This window comes from Podarcis gaigeae (assembly GCF_964106915.1).
Source record: "Podarcis gaigeae genome assembly, chromosome: 6".
Lineage (NCBI taxonomy): Eukaryota > Metazoa > Chordata > Lepidosauria > Squamata > Lacertidae > Podarcis > Podarcis gaigeae.
In genome coordinates, this window is record NC_139682.1 from 78,893,770 (window position 1) to 78,914,984 (window position 21,215).

At 41.5% G+C, this 21,215-nt stretch overlaps 1 long non-coding RNA gene across 1 annotated transcript; it reads left to right on the top strand.

Annotated features, from left to right (window-relative positions):
- The first annotated feature begins 352 nt into the window (after positions 1-352).
- LOC310847746 lies at positions 353-2,474 on the top strand. The gene is made up of 2 exons (XR_014565987.1): positions 353-576; positions 2,355-2,474. It is a non-coding gene; the product is annotated as an uncharacterized lncRNA (long non-coding RNA).
- The last annotated feature ends 18,741 nt before the right edge of the window (positions 2,475-21,215 follow it).

Consider the following 21,215-nt stretch of genomic DNA (forward strand, 5'->3'; position numbering starts at 1 on the left):
CAAGTTCTGATATTCTGAGAGAGAGAGGAAAGCTTCTCTCGGTCCCCTTTCTCCAAATTATGCACAATTTTGCACACTTCTATCATGTCCCTATACACTCATCTTTTTCCAAACTATAACTGGTGTGCTGTAGAATGCATATTTGGTGACAAAACTGGATTTTCCTCTTTGTGGTGTATGAAAGGACTCTCAGAATTGAGGACTTTGAGGCTCAGTTGCAGCTGCATCGTAAGATTTTCTTTGATGACTGCACAGTCTCTTTGAATGATGCAGAATGTGACATCACACTTCCTGGTAACCATGGAAGGGCAGCCCTGGAAGCACACTCCACCAGTCATCCACCATCTATGTTTCCATGCAGCTGTCTTCCAGGCAGAGTACAAGATGTTGACCTATTAGTAGGCACCAGTGCAATCCTATACATGTCTGCTAAGAGGTATGTCAGAGTGAGTTAAATGGAGCTGCCTCCCTGGTAAACTGGAATTATAGAACTGCAACCTAAATGGCTTCAGTCTTCAAAAAGAATGCAACTCCCGGCTCCTGGATCATCTTGGTCCACTCAGTCCTGCAAGGTATGTTAAGGATGCTGTGGTAATCCACCAGGTTTCATTGCCAAGGCCATTGCTGCTCTTCTGATCATAAGAACATGAGAAGAACCTACTGCATCAGGCCAATGGCCCATCTAGTCCAGCATTCTGTTCTCACAGGGGGCCAACTAGATGCCTGTGGGAGACCTGCAAGGAGGATTCAAGGACAAGAGCACTCTCCCCTCCTGTGGTTTCCAGCAACTGGTATTCAGAAGTGTTACGGCCTCCATCTGCTGGTGCAGATAGTTATCCCAAACCTTCCTTGTGTTCCATTCTGTCCAGTTGTGGGAGGGGTAATTTGCAGCTGGATATGAAACCTCTTGCTCAAAGGAGGTGGAGAGAGGAAAAACAGAGGCTGAATGCAAATCAGAGTGTGTATTAGAATACTCTTCTGATTATGTGTGTGTTTACAGCATTACTCGTAATGAGAAGCACATTCCAATGCACATTCCCAGCCATAATTAATTCTGCTCATCAGCGGTTACGCATTGAACTGCCATTATAATGCACATCAGTTTGTGTAACTGCTTTTGGGGTGTGGATGGCATGGGTAATCCCCCACTTGCACAGAAGTTGTTTAGAGAAGCAAGGATTTCTTATACACTTCAGGGACTTTCCATAGCTATTCAGAAAACCACGTTGGAATGCCAAGCAGAAAACTCTACAAAAAGAAATCATTTCTACCCACCTTCCTATATGCATAAAATAGTGAAAGTCTGGTATTTGGTGACTCTTGCCATTCCCATGGGAGAGTGCTGGCAGTCCCAGACAAATTTTGGAAATGTTCCACAATGCAGACATATCCTGGCAAAAGTTGGCAGTCACTAAAATGTGATTGTTAGTATTAACTTGTTTGTGTCTGATGAATGGGAAGATTGATATATGTTTTTTGGATGTCATCCATGAAATTCATATGGGATTGCCAGCATTCACATGTAAATGTGGTTGTGCCTAATATCTCTAGCTAAGCTGCCTTTGGACAGACACTCATCTCCTTATCCCTTCGAGATCTCAGGGTTGTGCAACTCCCCCTGCCCTTTAGTAGTTAAGCGAAAGTGAACCTCACGTAATAATAAGTTTGGTTGTCTACTTCATTTCTCAAACTTAATGGTTTACTGACAAAACTAGTTTCTGCCCTCATCTTTCTTTGCACTACTTCTAATATGAAACCGCTCTGGATGTAGTTTTGCCTGCCTACTTTACACCTGCTTAAGCACTATTTGATCATTTACAAGTGGCCACATTTGGTTCCATTAAATAGATTTCATTCCTGCACACTTCCAGACAAGAAGCCGACATTTCCACTCTCTCATTAAGCTAAACAAGTTTGCTGGTAGATATCCCAAAAGATTAATGAAATGGCTTGTTGTAATTCAGAGCCACGCATTGTGCGATAATATTAATAGTACAGAGTCATCCTGAACAAAACCCTAGTTCTTTTTTAAAAAATAAACAACGAAGGGTTTTCAAATCTAAAGACAGGAAATGTGGGAGGCTACAGTCGCTGAGCTATAGAACATTATGTTAAATACAATCTGACACCGCATCCCAGTAATTTGAAGGAGATCCAACAGGAGGGGTTCTTCATCTCATTGTGCAGAAATAAATATTCATGACTGCTATACCTCCAGTGTTGGGATAAGGATGGTGGTGGGGAGAAGTCTCAAGAAGTTTATAGGAGGGGGAAGTATTTTAAAATATTGCACCTGGCTATTTTAATATTTATCTTCCTCATTCTCCTCCTCCATGATCCTTCTCTGCAAAAAGAAAACAAAAAACAAAAACCCAACATGTTGGTGGTAGCACCACTAGCAAGACCCAGTTGAAGACTGCATCAAGAGCAAATTAGTCATGTTTAGGTTCCATTAAAATAAATGTGAAAACTAAGTCATGAGTAATTTAGGTTCTGTGTATTCCATGGTGCTTAAGTTCAACAACCTACAATTCTCAGAACAGTCACTTGAGCTTGAAGAAGTAGGAATAAGCTTGCAGGAACAACAAAAATCCCACCAACTTGTGAAGATTATGTTGGCCATTAAAAATGAAGCGATTCCTTCAGCACAGGTATTCACTCCCACTCATCTTCTACCTTATTATGTCAAGTGGCCCTCAGCTTACCCTTGATACATGTTGGTGAGAACTCCTTTTACAAGACAGGAGGCTGGACAATATGATGTCTGATTTCTACATATATATCAACTCACCATTGAAGTGTGCATCATGATCAGATCAGCTGAGTGTTTGTCCAGAGACATGGGTTTCCAGAGTTGTCTGAGCACAGGACTTGGGACTGAAAATGACATGAAAGTGGCAAACCTTTATCAACAGTATTTCTGCATGTTCTTTTAACTTGCTAATACTCTCACCCAGATTTCTTAAACCGTTTTACTGATTAATGTTTATGAAAGTACTATTCGATGCTTAGAAAGAAGGCTTTGGCAAAGTGTATGCAGCTGTCATTAAGATTAACAGTACTTTATGGCAGAAATAAAGGGGAAATAGTAGGATGAGCAACACTGAGTATTCCACCTTGATAGCTAATGGGATTCAGCTGATGAGTCTTACGCTTACTCATACTTAACATTTGAACTGGTATCACTGTCATCAGGCTACTTGAAATGAAGTTATTGCATTCAACTTATAATAAATCCACAAACACTAGAGCAAAGTATCATTACAGGCAGGGGATAACATATACATAAGGGTTGGAGAACCTACTATCCTTCAGATATTGTCAGATTCCTCTCCAGCCAGTATGGTCAGTGATGATAGGAGTTGTAAATATAAATTCTCATTTTGTTCTGTGTCTGCTTCACTCTCAACATCCTGTCAATGATATTTTCCTCACAGGGGAAGAGAAATTCCAGCTTATGTGGCAAGGTCATCTGGATATCATTTGAAATTTTAACAATTCCAGTAATCCTTTGGTGAATGTGAGCAAGTATCACAATCTCTGGCATCTCTACCTGATAGGATTGACTTTTATTAGATCTCTGAGCCTTTGGGATGGTGGATGACAAATTATAACCCAGGGAGCTGATGGATTAAAATTATTTTCTGATGGCTTTCAGGGATATTCCTGTCATCTCAGAAGGCATTTCTGTTGAAGTCCTAGTTGACCTCTGGAATGGAGAAATGGCCCAGATGGTGGACACAATCATTCCTACATTCCATTTCCCACTTGGTAGAACCAAATGAGCTCCCTTCTTTGGGGGGAGTTGAAGTGATGAGACTGGTGGGAAAATGGCTAAAGCAATTTTGGCAGAGAACACAAAATGAATCTGACTGAACATGGGCTAGAACCCATTAGAAGGCCTAGTCTGTTGCAGAGATGATGGTAAAAGAAATGGAACTTATTCACCACTATTGAACCAGCCCATGCTCATCCAACAGCACTTTGGTGGGGGGGGGGCAAAGATCTGCTGCATCTTGACCCATAGGATAGAAATGATAGCCCGATGGGGCCACTTTGCAACACACTTTGCAGATAAAGTTGTTTTTATCTTTGCTAACTTGGTTGCCATCATTAGTACAGGTCCAGTAGATGTAACATTGGTTCTTGCTTGTTTGGTTGCTCTTTTTGTACTAGCGTAGTCCAAGGATGTGGTAAGGATCTTGGAGAAGTGAGGCTACCGATCCTTGCCCTTCCTGGTTTATAAGAACCTCCAAAGGAGATGGCTGGTAGTAGTTATCGTATTTTGTTTGGACTAGTAAATTGCTAAATATATAATCTATTAATCAATCTATATATTCCCCCTCTAAGAAAAAAAACTGACAGTCAAAAATGGTTGGGTTAAGTTGGAAGTTTGACAAATAGGTTCCCTTAAACTTCAGTAATAGTGGCTAGACACCTAAAAGCTAGAACTGGTCAAAAAGATGGTGCCTTATACACGCACTTTCATGAATCTCCTCCTGAACTGGATGCTGCTCACCATATACCTACCAGGCACTCTAAAAAAGGGGGCGCAATTATGCAGGCCTATGTCTAATAGGTTAGACCTGGTGATAATGAACGGATGTGTCAAAGGTGATAAGGATGGGGAATTTACTTTTATATCATGATTAGGATGTGATCTGCAGGGACATTTAACTAAGCAAATCCAGACCCACAAATGGAGTAAAGCATCCTTGCACCAATTTTATATTAACTCCCTACTTGAAAGTATGGAGAAAGAATGTGTCCATCCACCAAAATTGGCAAATATGTCCCTTCCGGTCCTTCTATATGCTGATGATGAAGTTTTAATTTCTCTCTCCTGTGTGGGACTAAGACAATTATTAAGAACCTTAGCAGCCTATTGCAAAATTGAACAAGTAATAATTAACTATACTAAATTCAAAGTAATGGTGTTTTTTAAGAAGAGAGAGAGAGACATTAACAGCAGATTGACAACCAGCCCATTGAACAGGTAACATTTTAAAAATATCTGAGCATAATTTTTCATGAAAATGGTTCATAGAATAATCAGATTATATATGCAATTGCAAATACCCAAAAAACCATCAAAGCAATCACAAGTTTCCTTTATGGGAAAGGAGGTCAGTATATTCCCACAGGTATCCAGGTATTTCATAGCAAAAGTTATATCACAACTGGCTCCCAGGTGTGCCATTATCAAAACACTTCCCCTTTTGAAATTCTACAAACAAAATTCTTTAGTTGTCTGCTGGGGATTCCTTCCTGTGTGCCCAACATAGCAGTTCGCCTGGCGGTCGGACAAATCCCATTATTGGCTAAAACTAATTTTCTTCCAGGTAGGTCTGGCACCCTTAACTTTAATAGACATACAGTGGTACCTCGGGTTAAGTACTTAATTCATTCCGGAGGTCCTTACTTAACCTGAAACTGTTCTTAACCTGAAGCACCACTTTAGCTAATGGGGCCTCCTGCTGCTGCCGTGCCGCCGGAGCTCAATTTCTGTTCTCATCCTGAAACAAAGTTCTTAACCTGAAGCACTATTTCTGGGTTAGCGGAGTGTGTAACCTGAAGTGTATGTAACCCGAGGTACCACTGTATGTAAAACAAAACGGAACTCCTCACTGCAAGAGAAACTGAGAAGCCTAAGGTTCACACTGCAGGCTCTGATCACCTGTGGATATGAGATAGCCAGATCCACGATTAAGCAACGAATATGGGATGTTGAGCTGCAATGCCACATGAGTGAAATGACAAGGTATCCAGAAATTAAAGATAATGGGAGGGGGTTTACTCCAACGAGGCATTTATCCAAAATAGAAATACCCAAATTTAGAAGAGCTTTTACCTTTGCCAGATTTAATGGCCTTCCATCAGCATGATTGCCGGGCAGATCTGAAGGCAAACCATATTCAGAGTGAACATGCCTATGTGGTTTGAAGGAAGTTGAAACTGCTACTCATGCCATACTACATTGTCAGTACTACAAGGTTATACACTCTAAATTTATCACTTCTATCATGCAGCAAACCCCAAGCAGAACAGATGATTATTACTTAAAATACTTAATAGAGGACAGGGAACCAGAGATTACCTTACAAGTGGCTAAATTCTGTGCTGCTGCTATAAAATTAAGGAGACAAGCTTTCAATGAATCTAAAGACCAATGTCTTAACATGTTTTAAATTAGCAATTAAGGTTTAAACTTATATATTTTAGCTGTTTTATATCAGATTTATTTATTATGCATTAGCTCATAGAGCTTAATTTTAATCTATTTATGTTTGTATGCTCTCTGTTGTTGTATATGTTTGGTCAGTGGCCGAAATAAATTGATTCATTCATTCATTCAGACTAGGGTAATGTGCATTACAATTATATATGACGAGAGCACAGCTACACATAGATTATCTCACTATCTGCTTTGTTATTATGAAACTCCCTTTGCTACGAGACTCATTGCAATGTAGAGCTCTCATAAAAACATATGAAGAACCCTGTTGGATTCTGCCAAAAGTCCATCTAGTCTAGCATCCTTTTCTCACATTGGCCAGCCACATGCCTATGTGAAACCTGCAAGCAGAACAAACGTGCAACAGCACTCTCCCCATTTATGATTCACAGCAACTGGTCCTTAGATACCTACTGGCTCTGACAGTGGAGGAAAAACATAGCCAACATGGCTAGAAGCCATTGATAGGCTCATCCTAAATCTCTGGACTTGTCAATTATGCTGGCTTCCAGTGGCTGCCTTAAATGAACAGATTCTTTGATACCATATTCCCTACCGCAATAATTTTCAGATCTAAGGCATTGCTATTTGCCCTGGGGCTTGGGATGTGGTGGGCTAAAATTTCAGCCACAGGGAGCTTCCACAATGGGTTCCACTGATCTCACTGTGCAAGCAATATGTGGGGAGTGTTCCAGCCTAAATAAATAAGCAAACAAAAAAGCAATCTCTTCTCAGATGTTCTTGCAGCCTCTATAGCCAGAGGCCAGTGCGAGCTGAATAATGCCCTGAAGAATTTTTGTCTGGTTGTTTGACAAGTTGTGAAACTTGTCTTGCAATGTTAAATTCAAGCTCACTGGTAAAAGAAAACTCAATTGTCAAAATGCACTTAAAATTCAACTATGATGTATATCAACACAATGTTCCAATGTGCACCATGCAAGAACCCTTATTCACAGTGGGTTCTTAGATGCAGACTAAATTTCCATGCACACTAGGGATGATGGTGTCCCAAGGGTGACAAATATCCACAGAGAGAAAATCGTATGGGGAAATGGTTCTAAATTAAACACTCTTTAATGTAAGATTTCACCAGGCCTTTTCAACTAACTTGCAGAACAGATAGGGACAGAGATTGCTTAAATTGTCCCTGCTGCTGACCTACATATATTCCTGGGGAGATCTGCATAGAGCCTATGTCTACTAACTTAAGGGTTTCTCCTGCAGTTATTTTCCAAACTTGTGCGGGCATTGACTCTGTTCCAACCTACAGCTGAACACATAGGTCATTACAATCCCCCCCCAAAAAAAATTCAACTTCCTTTGAAGGACTGAAAAAGAGATACTTGATCGGAATCTCGGGTGAGATACCTACACAGTGGAAGTTTCTTCCAGTACCATTTCACCACGTGCAAACAGAGAAAGATTAATATAGCTTACTGTTGCGGAAGATAAGGCTCAGTAAAACAGTTCTGGACGTAGATGCATACAACTTGTTTATACAGGTATATACTGTACAGATACATATAAGTAAAAATATCTCTGTTGCTCTAAATTTGTTCAATGCAAGGCATAACACCAGGCAACTAACAGACTCAGACTGACAGCTACTGAACTGACATGAATTAATCACAGATATAGTTGTTGCACTTGGCTGTTACTATAGCAACTGGCTTGGCTGACCATGTGCCTGAGATTAGCTCATCCATAGGATGATTTAGACACATGAAGAAAATTAACCCCCTCTCATGTTCAGTTACTCCAACAATACTACAGTCATACCTCATGTTACGTTTACTTCAAGTTGAGTGTTTTCAGATTGTGTCCCGCGGTGATCCGGAAGTAACGGAACGGGTTGCAGACACGCAAAATGAGGTCATTTTGCAGTGAATCATGATCCACACACACGCAGACATGCAGACACAGGTTGCGTTCTGTTCAGGTTGCAAACGGGCCTCCGGAACAGATCCCGTTCACAACCAGAGTTACCACAGTATATATTTTTTAGTATTCCACATCATTAATATTCCACATTTTGTCATGCATCCACCGTGTCTTCCTGATTTCCTAACCACTGCAAAGCCCTGTCAGTAGAGGTACCACTAGGAAAATTAGACATTTTGTTTAGATGTTGTAAGAAATATGTAGAGGCATGAATGTACATAGAGTATGCTCTTCCAATCTGGTGGACAAAATCTTGTTATTAAAGAGTAATCCGCCCTTCCAAAAATAATACCTCTTCATACAAAAGCACTTGGATGTGTCATTCTTTTCTTTTCCCACACTTTCCTTTCCCAGCCACTGGTGGAAACCTATTGAGCAGTACTCCTTTTCACCATAGAAACAATTAGGTTAAGCAAAATCTTCTCCATAGGTGCAATAAGTACAGTAGATGTTATTTTGCTGTAACACTCATTGATCTGTGTCTACTAATCATGGCAACCTGTCTTAAAAAGACGGAGTGAATGAATATGTGCTTTGTAATTCCTCAATAGACCAGTCAAGCAATTTCAATCATCTACATTAATGAGAAAAGTCTTCCTTCAAACAGCCTCCGCTCCCACTAACTTCTTTTTTTTTTTTTTGTACCTAGGGTTGTTGTTCTTGTTATTTAAACAGAGATATACAGGCAAAATATATAGCTGAAACTCAGCAAGTCCAGAATAATCAAATGCATAGGAGAACATAAGAAGAAGAGCCCAAACAGATCAGTCTGAGGATTTATTTTGCTATGTATTTAAAACTATTTTTATACTTTCTCTAATTAAAAAATAATTCTAAGGTGGTTCACAGTTTTTTTTAAAAAAATGATAAAGATATATTAAAACAAACTACCACTAATTAATGAATCAATTAGTCTGGACATCTAAAGCCAGGAAGTGCCTGGACCTTTGATGTTGGGCTCGGATCCAGGGGAGCTCCCAGACTGTCACTATTTTCAGGTGGGATTCACTATTTTCAGGTGGGTAGCCATATTCCAACTCCCTGATCATGTTGCTTACCTTTTTCTGTGCCCCCCCTTCCCCCTGATTAAGACTGCCCTTTTTGATCAGAACTATACACAATGTTCCAAATGTGACTATCATATATTTATAAAAAGACATGGTAATACTGGCCTTTTAAAATTCTTGGTGTCTTTCTTAATAATCCTAACACCGAGCTTACCCTTTTCACCACTGTTGCAAACCGATCTGATATTTTCATTAACTATCCAACATGACCCTAAAATCACTATACTGGAGAGAAAGAGAGGGCAAATTACTTCCCATATTGTCCGCCCCCCCCCCCACCGCTCCCAACATGGCTTTTCATCTGTTTACATTGAATCTCATTTGCTTATGTGTGGCGCTGTGGGTAAAAGCCTCAGCACCTAGGACTTGCCGATCGAAAGGTCGGCGGTTCGAATCCCCGCGGCGGGGTGCGCTCCCGTTGCTCGGTCCCAGCGCCTGCCAACCTAGCAGTTCGAAAGCACCCTCGGGTGCAAGTAGATAAATAGGGACCGCTTTCTAGCGGGAAGGTAAACAGCGTTTCCGTGTGCAGCTCTGGCTCGCCAGAGCAGTGATGTCACACTGGCCACGTGACCCGGAAGTGTCTTCGGACAGCGCTGGCCCCTGGCCTCTTGAGTGAGATGGGCGCACAACCCCAGAGTCTGGCAAGACTGGCCCGTACGGGCAGGGGTACCTTTACCTTTACCTTTACCTATCAATGTATTTGGAGGGACTCTTTTGAGAAGCTTTTCATGGTCTCAGGCTTCTCAGTGGTGCTGCTGCTATGGGTCATCAGACTTTATATTCTGTGAAGGGCCACCTGACCTCTATTAGTGGAAGAGTTTGCCCTACTTTTAACAAGCAGTATGATCAGAGTAAATTGAGCTCTTCATTAACCACTTTGGCTAAATATCCTGTCTGTGACTGAAGGGATGTGGGCAGTGGAATTCAATTCAGATTCATGATTAATTGAAATCCGCAAATTTCTAAAACAGTGCACCTGAAATGCAACCTTCCTTTGAAATTTGCACTTCTCTTAATTTTTCAGTGCCGTTCTCCAGCCAGGTAATGCGTTCAAAAATGCAGGAACTAGGGTAAAGTGTGTGTTAAAATGCATATATTAGTGAAACTAACATACAAAATGCATTATATTATGGGGAATTGCTTTACAGAAATCTGTGTAATAGACAAAATGCATATGACAATTTGTATGTTAGGGTGCACACTTTATCACAAAAATGTGGAGAAATGATCTTAAGCTTAGAAAGATAAGAAACTAAGAGAAACTGAAACTAATATACTTGTCCATCTCTACCTGTGAGGCTACTATACTGACCAGTGTCAGAGACAGGAATCTAGGCTTGAAGGGCTGTTGTTCTTACCCAATGATGTTCCTGCTCTCAGCAGAGGTGAATTTGCTCTACCCACGCCCTTGAACTTAAAAGACACGCAAGCTGGTCTCTCCTGGGGGGGGGCAAGAGTGCCCAATGAGAGTGGACAGTCCAGCCTAGTATTTAGGGTTGTATCACCCCCTCTTCTCCCTACTTTTGCCTTGCAGCACCCTTCCTCTATAGTATAAGCCAGGCATGGCCAAACTTGGCCCTCCAGCTATTTTGGGACTACAACTCCCATTATCCCTAGCTAACAGGACCAGTGGTCAGGGATGATGGGAATTGCAGTCCCAAAACAGCTGGAGGGCCAAGTTTGGCCATGCCTGATGTAAGCTTTGAGTAGCCAGCTTTTATGGGGCTGAATAGGAATTTGGAGGAAGCCCCTGATTGGCTCTCAGGATTCCCTCTTTTTGCTTGCTTCACGCTGTAGGACATCTTGCCTTAACTTAGTTTTGCTGCTCTGCATTCAGTTGGGTAAGTAAGGAAGTGCAAGACCTTACATCACTGCCGCCTTGAGGCATTATGTGGGTAAGGGGCAGTAATCACCCATAGCCTGAGGCTTGGGGCACAAAAAGGTGAGTTTAGGGCCTGGCTTGAGCAGTGAATGCTGGTCAGTGGGGCTCAGCTGCACAGGTTGGGCTCTCCTTACGCAAGGCTCATGTAGCAAGGAAGGAGAGTCTTCCTCCAAACCTTGGCAGGGGAGCTAATACTGTGATAGCTTACATGACCAGAGGTTAGAACAGGCATAGACAAACTCGACCCTCCAGAAGTTTTGGGACTACAACTCCCATCATCCCTGACCACTGGTCCTGTTAGCTAGGGATGATGGGAGTTGTAGTCCCAAAACATCTGGAGGGGCAAGTTTGCCTATGCCTGGGTTAGAGGGATGCTTCCTCATATGCATACATTGATTTCACCTGCCCACACTTACATAATTGCTTAACTGGCAGATCCTTTGTTTTCATTATATTTTAATAAATATTTAGTAAGTTTGTTAGGGTCTTCTTTCAGGGTGTGGGGACAAGGTTATTACTGAATTACTGCATTTTTTAAATCTCATGTATTGTCAAGTAAACAAAATTTAGGTCTAAGAATCTTTAAAAAGATACAAATGATTGCATCACACACATAGAGCACCTGGTTGAAATCAAACTCAAAAGCAGTTTGCAAAAAATAAAACAATAACATTACTGTATCAGTAAAAAAACAACAACACACACACAGTTAAAACAAGCATTTAAAACATTCATAAAATAATTAAAACCAGTGAGAAGCTAAAGCCAGAAAAAAACCACATGCCAGCTTCCATATGTCTGCAAAGGCTTGCACCTCTGGAATAAGAGGTGCCGGAACTCACTTGTTCTCTTATAATAGCAATAGGACCCACCTGAGAGGTGGGGGGGGAACGGGCTTTTTTAGCAAGTGCTGAAAAGAGTACAGTGAAGGCACCTACCTGAAGTTAACAGGCCAGGATGCTGCCACACTGAAACATTGATACCTTGCAAGTGTGATACAAATATTATGGGGCACCTGTAAAAGTGCCTGTTCACCGATTTATTTATTTTTTAAATTTTAGTTATGCTTTTCAGGTTTATACATTTCATTAATTTTACAGTCATTTTAACATTTCAAAACTTCACTTCCTTCCCCCTCTTTCTGCCGTTCCTTAAATGTATTTTTAATATCTTCTGTTATCCAAATTGACTTATTCTGCTCATTTATTTATCTACTTTAAATATAATATTCTTATAAAACTGCATGTTATTACAATAATCCTGCCAATTTCCATTCTTTTATAAAAAGTTTGTTTTTCTTGATTTCTTATTCTTCCAATAAGTTTCACCAATTCTGCGTATTCTATAAGTTTTTGTATCCATTCTTCCTTTGCTGGCACTTCTGTTTCTTTCCATTTTGGGGCAAGTAACATTCTTGCTGCTGTAGTAGCGTACATGAATAAGTTCCTATACAGTTTAGGTAGTTCTGTCCCTATAATTCCAAAAAGAAAAGCTTCTGGGTTTGTTTGTTTTTTACAAAGGTTATTTTAAACATCCTTTACAATTCATTATATATCATTTCCCAGTAAGCTTTTACCTTACTACAAGACCATCACATATGATAAAAAAGAACCTTCTTTCGCTTTACATTTCCAACACTTATTTGATTTAGATTTATACATTTTTGCCAGTTTTCTCGCTGTTAGATACCATTGATATATCATTTTCATATAATTTTTTCTTAGATCATAACATGCTGTACATTTTATATCCATATTCCACAATTGTTCCCATGCTTCCATGCCTATATTATGACCAATAAATCTCCAAATGGGTCCAAATTTCAATGTCTAAAATTCCTGGTAGAGGACAAGGATCTAGAGATTACGCTAAGGGTGGCCAAATTCTGTGCGACTGCCATAAAACTTAGGGAACAAGCTGTACTACCAAAATGATTAAGGTTTTAAATTATCATTTTAGGTTATATTTTAGTGATCAAGATTTAGTATATCTTTTTAACTGCCACTATATCTGAATTGTCTCTATTATACCCAATTGCAATTCAATGTATTCATGTTGTGTTTTATGATTATTGTAAGTGACCTGGAACTGGACTGTGACCGTAATAATAAAATTCTAATCTTCTATTATGACCAAGCCTGTTCACAGATTGAAACAGTCAAGTGGGCATATATGGAGTAAGGTGATCTTTCAAGTTAAGTGGTCCTAAGCTGTTCAGGGGTTTGTATACTAATAATAGCACCTGGTCGGGCAGCAGATCAGAAACCAGTGCAGGTCCCTTAGCAGCAGTACTACCATATTGGCCTGAATATAAGCCGCACCTTTAAAATTGGGGGGGGGGGGAGGAAAAAATACCTGAATATAAGCCGCTCCATTCCTAGCTGCTCCTGGCTGCATACTGGGCGGGGGGGGGGGCTGAGTTGCCAATGGCCTTTCCTCTTCCTCGCTCTCTCCCTTCCCGGTCTTGGGGGAGAGGACGGGGGACTACGCACAGGGTGGGCGCTGCTTTGCCACACTCCTGGAGCTGCCTGCTCCTGGCTGCATACCGTAATGTCACAAATACAAGCCGCACTTTAACTTTTCACGGTCGGAATTTGGGAGGAAAGTGAGGCTTATATTCAGGCCAATACGGTACATGCTGACAGGGTCTTACTCCTGGCACCAATCCAGCTGCAGCATTCTGCACTAACTTCAGCTTCCAGATCAAGTGGAAGTGAAGCCCTACATAGAGCACTTTCAGTAATCCCGTCTTGAAGTAACCAATGTATGAACTGCTGTCAACCACTTGAAATCTAATTCCAACAGAAAGAATTCAGGTTTCTTAACTTCTGGGTTTTGCATCTATATGGTGATTATGGTAAGGATTTCAGCCTGGAACACCAGTTTGACAGATGGAAGGGCTTCTGTTGCTGTATATTTTCAAACATTAATCCTATCATTTGCATGCTGAAGAAAAGAAATTTTGATTTTACAGAGGCCACCAAGGATTAATTTAATGATTTGGGTAGAGTTTAGATTTCTTCCCAGGAGGTGTGAAGGTTAAAAGGTACATCTAGCTAAATATTTAAAATCTTTAACCTTTCTGGTTTGATCCAAATGATCCTGGGGAAAGAAACCACTTATATATCTTAGCTTGTAGCTTGCTTAAAATTTAAATAGTTCTCCTTTGTAAATCGTGAGCTATTGCAGCAAATGCTTCTATTATTTCTGTGTTATGCTTTGTAATAACATTTCAAATCTGCACTTGATGCATTTTTCAACATGCCTCCCAGAGTCTCGGAGACTGTCAGCACAAAAGAAGTCAGAAATTTTATGTGCGTGTGTGATAAATCTGCTTCTGCATCTCTTCCCATATGGAATTGCAAACTCCATCAACATCCTTCTTGAGCTCCATTGCTCAGCTGGTCTTCATATTCTTCCCAGAAGCTCATGGAGAAATTGGAGGAATGTATTATCTATCAATTTGTATGCTGGGAATTTTTATCAACACTGATTTGCTGCCAGACACTGAGTCAATCCTGATGCTTGAGGTTTGGGGCAAAGAGGCAACCTCTACTGCATCTTATCTATAATAATGCTTCACACTTAAACGACACATTTTAGCTCTCCACAGTGGTTCATTATTAGTCTGGTATCTGCAACAGTCCTGCAGAACAAGCCAGTTATGTTACCTCTATTACGCTCCTTAGGCTGGCATAGCCAGACACATCTAATAGCATGTATAGTTAAACGATGGAGCTCGATCCCACAGCAGGCAGTGATGGCCACCAATCTGGATGGCGTTAAAAGAAGATTGGACAAATTCATGGAGGAGAGAGCTGCTAGCCATGCTGCCTATGCTTTGCCTCTACAGTTAGAAGCTTCAATGCTTCTGAGTACCAGTTGCTGGAAAGCACAGGTAGGGAGAGTGCTCATGTGCTTGGGTCCTGCTTGCAGGCTTCCCACAAGCATCCGGTTGGCCACTGTTGAGAATAGGATGCTGAGCTAGATCAGCCATTGACCTTCTCCAGTGACTGATCGCAGACTTTGGAACTCCCTTCCTAGATAAATTAGACTGCTACCTCTTTGTTGTCCTTCTGCTAGCTTGTAAAGTCTTGTTCCAACAGACGTTTGGCAACTGACTGTTTTTTAAGGAAAGGGTTGGTGCTGTGATAGTTTGATTGCTTTAATATAACTTTGATGTATCTATTTTTAATTATATTAATGTTTAATTGTTTTACATTAGCTTTTTCCTTATGTTTCAGCTGTTGTAGCTGTAAGCTACCTTGATTCCCTATAAAAGAAAAATGTTACTTGTAATATTTTTTTATAAAATAATAATAATAATAATAATAGGCCTGGTGAAGCAGGCTGTGCTTGTGTTCTTCTTTCATGTTGAATTTAAATATGATAGATAAGTACACACCATACTGAATTTACTACACCCACACACACACACACACACACACACATACACACACAGAGTACACAATACATAAAATATAAAATTATATATAGTCCAAAATGCAAACCACCCGTTTTACATTAGTGGTGATATTTTTGAAAAGGAAAAGGTATTTATTGGCTCAAGAAAAGCAGTGACAGGGCAAGAGCCTGAAGGAAAACCCTATCCTGTCAGAGCTCATTTCTATCACCGTGCAAGATTATGATGCCGTCCCCAGTGTTGATGTGAAGGTGTTCCAGGCGGCTAGCTCTATAGTTTGTTCAGTAAATGTCAGTTCTTCGTTGTGATGTCTTTCTAGAATTTCTTGACATAGATGCTCTTCATCCAATAAAATGATAAATAAGGGGGGGAGGCACTTTAGGGGTATTGATGGAATATTTCTGCACAATTTGGAAACCACTTCAGGTTTTTTCATTCACAGGTCCAATACAAGATGGACATGCCCCTTATCTCCACCAAGGTTAAAGGGGTGGGGGTGGGGATTCTGCTTTTATATTTGTTCCTGGAACCATTCCCATGGCTGACAATTATTGGGGTAGAATCCCATTATTATCACTAGTATCAGGGTTACTCCACTGATGTGGTACACTGGATGGAGATGGCGAATGACAAGATAGATGCGTGAGACAGTACTGAGCAGCTGAAAAATTATTTGATACTGACCTATGCGTGGATGCTCGGAAAACTAAGTTCTAAGACTCAAGAGCCATGCTAGGCATGATGTTACATGCACCACTGCATTTAACATGCTGGTTAGATCAGTCCAAATGCCCATCTAGTTGCCCATTTTGGACTTGATCCAACTAACCCAGTGCACTTAGAATCATAGAGTTGGAAGAGGCCACAAGGGCCATCAAGTCCAACCCGCTGCCAAGCAGGAAACACCATCAGAGCACTCCTGACATATGGTTGTCAAGCCTCTGCTTAAAGACCTCCAAAGAAGGAGACTCCACCACACTCCTTGGCTGCAAATTCCACTGTCGAACAGCTCTTACTGTCAGGAAGTTCTTCCTAATGTTTAGGTGGAATCTTCTTTCTTGTAGTTTGGATCCATTGCTCCATGTCCGCTTCTCTGGAGCAGCAGAAAACAACCTTTCTCCCTCCTCTATGTGACATCCTTTTATATATTTGAACATGGCTATCATATCACCCCTTAACCTCCTCTTCTCCAGGCTAAACATGCCCAGCTCCCTTAGCCGTTCCTCATAAGGCATTGTTTCCAGCCCTTTGACCATTTTGGTTGCCCTTGCAGAAGGCAACAGAAGAGCTCCCACTGGCACAAGGGGGCTTTCACCCTTCTCCTCCCTCTGTGTTCCTCCTGATCCTCCCTCAATTTTCTCTGGTGGGTTTGGAGAACCCCCAGAACAGAGCATGAATAATAATAATAATAATAATAATAATAATAATAATAATAATAATAATTTATTATTTATACCCCGCCCATCTGGCTGAGTTTCCCCAGCCACTCTGGGGAAGGGGAGAAGAGGGGGGAATCATTCCATCTGGAAAACAGAAATGCTTGTGTTTATAGAAAGATCAGAAGAGTACAATGCTGAATTCTTTTCTCTGTTCTCACAGCAGCCCACCAGAAGCCTACGGCAAGACCATCACCAGGTAAGACCTAAATGCAACAACACTCTCCCCGATACGTGATTCCCAGCAACTGGTATTAAGCAGCATACTATCTCCACCATTGAGAGTAGAGCACATTTATCATGGCAAGTAACCATTGAAAGCATTATGCTCCTTAAATAGCATCAGCTAGAAGGGACTGTGTCAGACACTGGACTGGTATTTAACCCTGTTCTCTTTCCAGCTTCACCTATTCTATCTGAGAGAGGGGGGGAGTTAGCATATTAGGTTTGGAAAGTTAGAATATTGGCCTATCTAGCTCAGTATCATTTGACTGGCAGTGGCTCTCTAGGGTTTCAAACAGGAGACTTTTCTAACCCTTCTTGGAGATATAAAGGGACCATTTCCATACAAAATGTGTGGTAGAACCACATCATTCCTCTATGACTACTTCTCTGGAATTTTTCACTAATATTATTCATCCGAATCCACCAAGAGAGAGATGCAGGTGGAGGTTCTGCGTGGATTTCTTTGCAGCACTCAGACTTTCAGACAGAAGGTTGAAACATCCACTAATCTCTCCATCCACCCTTCTCCATTTCATACAACACAGTGTACACTGAGGTATGCATTTCAGTACACCTTATAAGGTGGAACCGGGTGGACATCTGGTTGGGCTCCAGTAGCTGCCCATGTGGTGGGGCAAAGCTGTCCTCTCAACAGCTGTGTCTCTGCAGCTTACCTATATGGGGCAGGGTAGAGTAAGGGCTATACAGATGAACTAGCAGGAACACCACTATCCTGTTCAACCCCATCTCCATCCAGGTAAGCTGCAGTGAAGTCATTGTAGGAGGGCAGCTGCTGCTGCTGAGCTCATTGTTATATGCCATACCATCTATATGGAGATATACATCATCTAAATTCCCCTTGAAGTATTCTAGAATATCAGGAAATGATGATGCTTCTGGGTGGAATAAAATTGATCCAATTTGTCAGGCTTTGAGTCAAGTCCAGTGTCTGAAGGATGACCATAATCAACATCATAAGGTAGGTTGAGATACCTGAGCAAGGTGATTTATATACATGTTTACCAATGCAAATTTTTATACATGTAAGTACCAATGTGTTCAAGTAAGTGTGCAAAGGGCTGTATCCTTAAGAATCCCTTTTCTTCCCCTCCCCCACAAAAAAATGAAACCTGTCTCTAATTTCCAGACTCAAGTCAAAATGATTTATAGGTGGACAGCAAAGCTGCCTTGTAAAGTCAAGTTGATTTGTAGATAGATGGCTCAGCAGATTTGATCTTAACTACATCAGGAATTAAATTAGATTAGAAAAATCAATGACAATTTGAAGACACTCAAATAAAAACCAACATTTTTTGTGGAAAGAGATTGGGGCCAAGCCACAAAGTCAACCACACTCAGAGCATGTGGATTTGGGGATGTTTGTTTTCAACACAATACATATGGCCATGTTTGTATTTAACAGAAGGACAGCAATCATCCAGCCAGTGGCTTTCATTAGCAATTTACATCCAATGGAAATTTGCTTTCTTTCAAAAGCAAATGGATGGGCCTGCCTGATTTTTCTCCTTAATTACTCAAATCAAATTGAAAACACACCACAAATTCTAAGTGCAATACTTGGCTAGACCTTCTGGAAACAATAATATAAAACACAGAAAACAATATCTAATGCATTGCAGTAATGGGTATAGTATAGGCAGAGAGATTGGTGACCTTGAGTCAGAGAGACCCAAAATGAAATACCTTTGCAGTCATGTAGTGCATAGGCAGTGTCACTTAAAAGTTAGCCAAAGGCTAGCTGAAGGATTGTTGAAAGTGATTTTTCTGCTGCTCTGCCAGTGAAAAGGATCCAGAAGGATGACATTTACATCAGCAAGGCTACTCCCCCTAGTACACCAAAAGAAAGCTCTACTCTAGTTGATAAATAACTATACAACTTTTAGAAGACATCTGAAGGCAGCCCTGTATAGGGAAGTTATTAATACATGATGTTTTATGCTGTGTTTATATTTTGCTGGACGCCACCCACAGTGGCTGGGGCAACCCAGTCACATGGGTGGCATATATATAATAATAAAAGTAGTAGTAGAGATGCACTGTCAGGTGTTCAGCCAATGGTAAGGACCAAAATGGAGCATTCTGTGGGTGTGCCAAAGGCAGACTGGCAGTGGCCTTGGGTCTGCAGGATCCAAATCCCCTTATTTTCCCCATGGATTAAAATTACATATGTCCTGGAGCTGGCCCAATTAATCGCTGTCAATGGAAGCAGGTGGGGGGGGAGAGGTGGGGGGGGAAAAGGAGAGGAAGAATCAAAAGCCACCTCCAGCCCTGGCTAAGTGGATTTGTGCAGGATTCACCTAAGGAGAGCCATCAGCAGAAGCCCTGCACAAGGGCTTCACCTTTTGCAATTGAGATTTTGCCGCTATCCTCCGCCATGGGCCCCCCCAAATTGTCTCAGGGGCAGGGTAAGAAGAAGCCCTGGAACACTGCATAGGATTAGGGGAGTTCTATCTGGTAATCTGATATGTTTGCCCAGATGGAACATTTGTAATAGTGTGGTGTTGAATTCTACCCCATCTAGCATTTTCCCTTCCAATGTTTATATAGTATAAACCCTTTCAATGGGGGACTAAAAGCATGGGTTGGCGGTTTCCCATCCAAGTACTGGCCAAACCCAGACCTGCTTGGTTTCAGCATGTACCTTGATCCCTGGCCCCGACATCAGCTGCACAGGAACACCCAACACACAAATTCCTGCTTGCAGCTACAATTCCTGGGCTACAACTCTTTGCATCCTTGATCATTGGCTATGCTGGCTGGGGCTGGTCCCCCATCCTTGCTTAGCACACTAGTGCCCTGCAAATAACAGCTAAATGGGACTAATGTATATTTTGAACTGGATCTGTGCTACGTAGCAGTTTATTTTCTTGATAGACATAGAGGTGGGGAATCTAGTTTCCCCCCAAGTCCCTGGTAATCCATGTCAGGGTAAATGTCTTGAATCTCACAGCAGAAAGAATTGCTTCATTGTTGGAGCTGCTTCTCTCCTCAAGCAGTCACTAGTTTAGAAATATTATCCCCATACGAAATGACAAAAATATAAGCTACAATGTTGTGCTACCACAAAGCTTTCAAACATGACATTTTGTAATGACAAAAGATTAAAGAGCTCAGGATAACTTCTCAATAAACTTTGTGCTGTGTTAAGTTTTAATATCTTGCTGTGAACAATCTCTAAAGATATCCATAGATATTAGTGAGGCCACTGCAGCATCCTATTTTGGGGCTTTTTGATAGTTTGCCTGTTTTATTGCTTTATAGATTGCATTATTTACGTTTCCTGGTTGATTTCCTTCTTTGGAATCTTTTCTGGTGGAAGGTGGGTTACAAATGCTTGAAAACAACAAATAAATACTGACCCATCTGATATTTGTGACCATCATGGATGGCATGAGGAAGATTCCCAGATTTCACTGTAAGGTGAGGATTCACAGCAAAACAGAGGTGCTTGCGAAGACGATGGGGGGGACACAACATTGTGTGTGTGATGTCAGGACGTTGGGAGGAGCCTGGGGCAGAGCTATACACAACGGCCATGTGGCTCAAGGACCAGCAGCTCCTTCTCCACCTTCTCTTGGCACCACTGGAGGTTGCTTCAACCCTCCTTCTCCTCTGAGGCCTATGGGGCATAAGCAGTGGTGAACTTGGGTATTATGATGCCCTGTGCAAGGCCAAAAATTGGTGCCCTTCCCCCAGCCTCCACACTACCCTCCCACTACCTGGTTTTGGGGAGGAGGCCCTCACACTTCCTTCCCTAAGATTGGAAAGTGGCAACTAGGCTTTGGGAAGGGGGAGGGAGGACTCTGGGACCCTGCCAAAGCCTCACACCTCCTTCCCTAAGCCCAGCACCTTGCTTACCAGGCTTTGAGATGGCACCCCCTCGGTTTGCACCCAGTGCATGCACACCTCTTGCACAGCCCTAAACCCATGCCTGGCACAAGAAAGGGGAGCTTCACTCTTTTTCTCTCTGCCACAATCCTCACAA